The sequence below is a fragment of the Hyperolius riggenbachi genome, chromosome 8 (assembly GCF_040937935.1).
Source record: "Hyperolius riggenbachi isolate aHypRig1 chromosome 8, aHypRig1.pri, whole genome shotgun sequence".
Lineage (NCBI taxonomy): Eukaryota > Metazoa > Chordata > Amphibia > Anura > Hyperoliidae > Hyperolius > Hyperolius riggenbachi.
Window position 1 is genome coordinate 71,007,069 of NC_090653.1, and position 6,362 is coordinate 71,013,430.

The following is a 6,362-nucleotide window of genomic DNA, read 5'->3' on the forward strand; positions in this document are numbered from 1 at the left end:
AAAAAAAATAGAAATATTTCATCTTTACATAGATATTTAAAAAGTTTAGACCCTTAGGCAAATATTTATGTGTTTGTTTTTTTTATTGTAATGTTTTTGTTTTTTTTATTAAACATTTTATGTGGGTATTTTTGGGAGGGTGGGATGTAAATAGTGTTTGATTTGGGGAAATATATGTGTATTGTAATTTTTAGATGTAGTTTTACTTTTTGGCCACAAGATGGCAACCTTGAGTTTGTTTACATAGGAGTCAGAAAAAGCGAAGCTTCCGAGAGAAGCTGTCGCTTTTTCTGCGGGGGAGAGGAATCAGTGATCGGGCACCATGGCCCTATTCATTGACTCCTGGGCTAACGAATCCGCGGCTGGGAGTGCGCGTGCACGAGCGCGATCGGCCGCGGGAGCGCGCATGTCCTCCTTGACGTTTTTATACGTCAAGGAGGACAAAGTGGTTAAAATAACCATTACTTATTAAGTGTAAAACATCTTGTTCGTATATTGACACTTTGTGCGCTTCTGTCCACTTTTTTTCAGCACATCAATGTTACAGATTGATACATGTTGCTGAATTGCAAACAGAAGCGGACTGAAAGCGCACTAGTGTGAATGAGGCCTACATTGATGTGCTGATAAAAAGTGGACAGAACGCACTAAGTGGAAATGAGGCCTCGTTCACATTTATGTAACGCAGATGGCTGTGTGATCAGAACGCAACACGTAAGATTGCACGCCATCTGCGCCGCTACCCGCTGTGCTGCTGATTCCATTCATTACAGTGAATGGGTCAGCTTTGCACATGCGGGCAGAATGCATGCAGCAGTACACAAGCGCATCATAGCGCATCGTACTCCTGCGCAGCGCATATGACGTGAACGGCAGAAGGGCTGTCTATGCCCTTCTGCCGTTCTTGCGAGTCGCACATCATACGCGCTTCCAAATGCACACAGAAGCGCGTTTGATGTGAACGAGCCCTGATACATGTTGCTGAAAAGCAGACAGAAGCGGACAGAAGCGCACAGATGGAAACAAGGCCTTACACTTCACTGAAAATAGTTAAAAATAGATTCAGAGCTGAACTAGAGCTATGTAAATGTTAGGACTGGTGCACACCTAAAATTGCAAGCGTAATCGCAAACACTTAGCGTTTTTTGTAGCTCTTTTTCAAATCAATTCAGGCATGTGCCTAGCGATTTTCTAGTTATGCCTTGCAATTTTTCAAGTGTTTTGGTGTAGTGATTTTTTTTGTACAGTAGAACTGAAAGTGTACAGCTTTTATCAAAAAAAAAACAAAAAACCCCAAAACCCTTGGAAAATCGCTCTGTTCTAGCGCTTGAGTGATTTTCCACTTTCCTATACTTAAAGGGACACTTAAAGAGAGTCTGAAGCGAGAATAAATCTCGTTTCAGACCTCATAGATAGCAGGGGCATGTGTGCCCCTGCTAAAACGCCGCTATCCCGCGACTTAACGGGGGTCCCTTCACCCCCAAATCCCCTCGGTGCAGCGGGGGAGCGCTTCCTGGTTGGGGCAGGGCTAACCGCCGCAGCCCTGCCCCACGCGCGTCTGTCAGCGCGTATCTCCGCCTCTCCCCCGCCCCTCTCAGTCTTCCTTCACTGAGAGGGGCGGGGGAGAGGCGGCGATGCGCCGCTGATAGACGCGACTGGAGGCAGGGCTGCAGCCGTTAGCCCTGCCTCCAGGAAGAAATAAATCACGACCAATTCTACAACCAACTATTGCGGGGGTGGGTTTGGGTGTGAATGGACCCCCGTTTAGCGGCGCGATAGCGGCGGCTTAGCAGGGGCACACATGCCCCTGCTAACTATGAGCTCTGAAGCGAGATTTATTCTCGCTTCAGAGTCTCTTTAAGTCAAACAAAAAAAAAAGAGTTTTACTCACCTAGGGCTTCCAATAGCCCCCTGCAGCTGTCCGGTGCCCTCGCCGTCTCCCTCCGATCCTCCTGGCCCCACCGGCAGCCACTTCCTGTTTCGGTGACAGGAGCTGACAGGCTGGGGATGCGAGTGATTCCATTGTTCCCAGACACATTAGCACCCTCTATGCTGCTATATGATATATACTATAGCAGCATAGATGGCGCTATTGTGGCCAGGAACGCGAAGAATCGTTCGCATCCCCAGCCTGTCAGCTCCTGTCACCGAAACAGGAAGTGGCTGCCGGCGGGGCCAGGAGGATCGGAGGGAGACGGCAAGGGCACCGGACAGCTGCAGGGGGCTATTGGAAGCCCCAGGTGAGTAAAACTCATTTTTTTTTACTTAAGTGTCCCTTTAACATTATGGCTGAATCACCTCAGAAATGCTGCAGGACCCGAGTGTGAGTTTGGGAAAAAATCACATCGCTCTGGTGTGATCCATCCCATTCAAATGCATTAGCCATGCGGTTTTCAAAGCACTGGCATTTTGAAAGTGCTCAGAAGCGCTCGAGGTGTGCACCAGCCCTTACAGGGTTCTTCTGTCAGAGGGTATGTCCTGTCCATAATAACCACATTTGTGTTGTGTGTAACAGGGATGAGCAGAAACTACGCCAGTGCGAATTTTTGCACCGTAGTTCGCATCTACGCATCGTAGTTCATAGGTGAAGTTTCGAAACTACGCTTACAAATTTACGCGTAGCGAAGTACCACTACGCGTAGCTTACGCCCACTATGCGTAGTTAACATGTGTATTGCGTAGTGAACTACGAGAGCGTTACTCGTGTCTAATTTTCCGCGTGTGAGTGTATGCTTACAAATTTACGCATTGGAAAGGGGAATGTACACATAGAAGAGTTCCCAGTATACGCATTTAAAAAAAAAAAAGAGGAATGAATGCGTAAAATTTTCTGCATACGGCATAAGCATCCGCATACACTACGCTTCACACTACATGTAATTGCGTATTTTAATGCGTAGTCTACAAAATGCATAGGAAGCGAATATTTGATTTCGAAGCCGTAGTTTGTTGAAGCGTAATTGTGTAAAACTACACATAGTTCCAAAGTAGCGAAGTTGGCTGACTACGACTATCCCTCTTTATCTGCATTTCCACTCAGCTATAAACACACTTCAGAACTGCTCTCATTTATGTCCATTTTATTAAAACAAAAGCTTTCTCCATGTCTAGTGCCAGAACTGTCACAGCCCTATTTTATTTTCGGGCATAATCTTGAATGTAAATGTTTTTGATCAGCAGCTTGATGCATTGTATAGAGCCAACTTGATCTTTATACATCAGTTCTGGCAGGGGTGTTTCTAGGTTCCTGGGAGATCCGGGGCACCCCTTGGCACCAAGAGGGAATGCATGTGCGGTGCGGCGGAAAATGGGCATGATCATGCCACGTAAAGTGGGCGTGGTCATAGGTGGGGCCAAATGTACATGAACATAGCAGTGGCGTAGCTTAAATATATTCAATAGGCAGTATTTCACATATATAAGCCCCTCACCTGGCTTCTGTCTTGTCTTTGGCTGGCTGGCCTGTGCGCCGTACTCGGCTGGCGGTTATGCTGGGCTGCCTGGTTGGTGGTTATGCTGTGCTGTGCTGGCCTGGCTGGTGGTGATGCTGTGCTGGCCTGGCAGGTGGTGATTCTGGGCTGCCTGGCTGGTGGTTATGCTATGCTTTGTTGTGCTGGCCTGGCTGGTGGTGATGCTGTGCTAGCCTGGCTGACGGTGATGCTGTGCCAGCTTGGCTGGCGGTGATGTTGAGCCAGCCTGGCTTTGCTAGGTGACTGGCTGTGGGCTTTGCTGGGCTGGGCAATTTGCTGGGGGCATTTTGGGGGCTTTGCTGGGCTGGGGGCTTTACTAAGCTTTGCTTGGCTGTATGCTTTGCTGGGCTGGGACCAGGAGGCTTTGCTAGGCTATGGGGTTTGCTTTGCTGGGCTGGGGCCCTGGGGCTTTGCTTAGCTGTAGATAGGTAGGTGCCTCCAGTATAGGTTATATAGGTATGTTCCCCCAATATAGGTTAGATAGGTAGGTGCCTCCAGTATAGGTTAGATAGGTAGCTGCCCCCAGCGTAGGTGAGATAGGTAGCTGCCCCCAGCGTAGGTGAGATAGGTAGCTGCCCTCAGCGTAGGTGAGATAGATAGCTGTCCCCAGCATAGGTGAGATAGGAAGCTTCCCCTAGGGTAGATTAGATAGGTAGCCACCCCCAGTGTAGGTGAGATAGGTAGCTTCCCCTAGGATAGATTAGATATGTAGCTGCCCCCAATGTTGGAGGCGGGAGTAGGGAGGCGGAGCGGCGGGGGGGGGGGGGGGAGCGGGCAGTTAAAAACTCACCTCCGACCACAGCCTCCAGCTTCTTCCGACTTCCTCCCCGGCGTAGTTCGCATTGGTAACAGTGCCCCCTGTAATGACATACAGCTAGAGCCAAGACGACGGACACCGGGGAGGAAGTTGGAAGAAGCTGGAGACTGCGATTGGAGGTGAGTTTTTAACTGCTCGCTTCCCCCCCGGGTCCGCCCAGTGCCCCCTCCTGCCAATAAATTGATCCGGGGCACCATAGCAACAGGTTCCAGGCCGGTGTCACGTATCAAAGGCCCTAGCGACGCCGCTGTAGATCTCTGTTTAGTCTGGCAGCTAGCATGGAGGTGCAGAACTTATAGTCCACCCCCAACAGGTAAAGTGGGCAATAGTTTTTAGGTGACAATATTAACCTCCTGGGCGGTAATCTCGAGCTGAGCTCGGGGTAAGCTGCCGCGGAGGATTTCTCAGGCACTAGTGGGCCGATTTGCATATTTTTTTTTTGTTACACGCAGCTAGCACTTTGCTAGCTGCGTGTACACGCCAATCGCCGCCGCTCCGCGCCGATTTGCCGCTACCCGCCGCGTTAGAGGCCCCCCCCGAGACCCCGTGCGTAGCCTGGCCAATCACCGCCAGGCAGCTTTAAGGGGTGGATCGGGACTCCCTCCGACGCCATGACGTAGATGACGTCATCCCGATCATCGCCATGGCGATGGGGAAGCCAAACAGGAAATCCCGTTCTGAACGGGATTTCCTGTTTGCTCTGATCACCGGAGGCGATCGGAAGGGGTAGGGGGATGCCGCTGCACAGCAGCTATCATGCAGCTAGCGCTAGGCTAGCTACATGATAAACAAAAAATAAAAAATTTAAAAAGTGCTGCGCCGCCCCCTGGCGATATTATTGTATCGCCCAGGAGGTTAAATACTTATAAAGCCCATTGAGCCTAAAAAATGTATTGAATGATATGAATACAAACAGGAAAACAAACATTTTCTTTCAATGTTCAGTTTATTTGAGTGCCATAAAGTCATATTTAATTTATTAAAATCTTCATAAATCAAAAGTCAATTTATGAATGTCATTTACGTTATATTTTGTTGCAGCATGTATTTTCTATCAGACATTGATGGTAAGTTTACTGTCTTCCTTGTTCTATGGGCCTGAGCATTTTTTTTTACCTAAATTGGAGTTTGTTATAGGAATGGCAGAATGGGAATGGCTAGCTAGAAATGCAGTGGAATACACGTATTACCAAATAGCCCAAACCATTATGAGATCTCATTTGTGATCCCAATAGGTGAATACTTACAGAGACATTGGAGCTTCTATTTTGTAATAAGGCAACGCAAAGAGCTTAGATCTCAGTCTGTGGGATCTCAAAATACCCATTAATAGAGTATCATTCTTCAACACCCAACAATAATTGCATGTTTACTGGGTTACCACCAAGGATGAGCAGGCGAGAGTAAAGTTCAGAATCACCTGTTGCGTTTGTGCACCTAAGTGTTGGTAGATGCAGCCCACAACACGGGGTTAATTCACCTAGGCCGTCACCTCTCGCTGCAGTGCTCCACAATGCACTCCAACCTCCCGACACTTCCTCCTTCACAGCAGTTAGGAGGAAGTCTTTTGAGGATGTAGAACGGCGTGGAGGTCAGTTTACCCTCTGTGCTGCGGTCCACATCCACTTACACTTAGGTTCAGATTCACATCAGGTGACTCTGAATCTCTCTCTCACCTGCTCATCTTTAGTTACCAGTTACTGAACATTTATACACTGCTGAATGCTGCATGGCGCTCAGATTTGTTTCAACTGATCAGGTAGGTCCTTGTCATTTGCTGGTTTGGAATTTATAATCTTTCTTGTTATAATGTAAAAACATTTCCAATTTTCTTGAACTGGTAAATAGTTCTTCAGGAACCCTTTATCTGCTCTAAAGAACTATCTTAAAACAAAGAAGAGGAAGCTTTCCAAAGGACCTCTTTCCAGTTCAGTGACTGGACTGATGAGTCAGTGGATCAGGTAGGCAGAGTTAAAGGACAACTGTAGCAAGAGGACTATAAAGGCTGCCATATTTATTTCCTGTTAAACAATACCAGTTGCCTGGCAGCCCTGCGGATCTATTTGGCTGCAGTA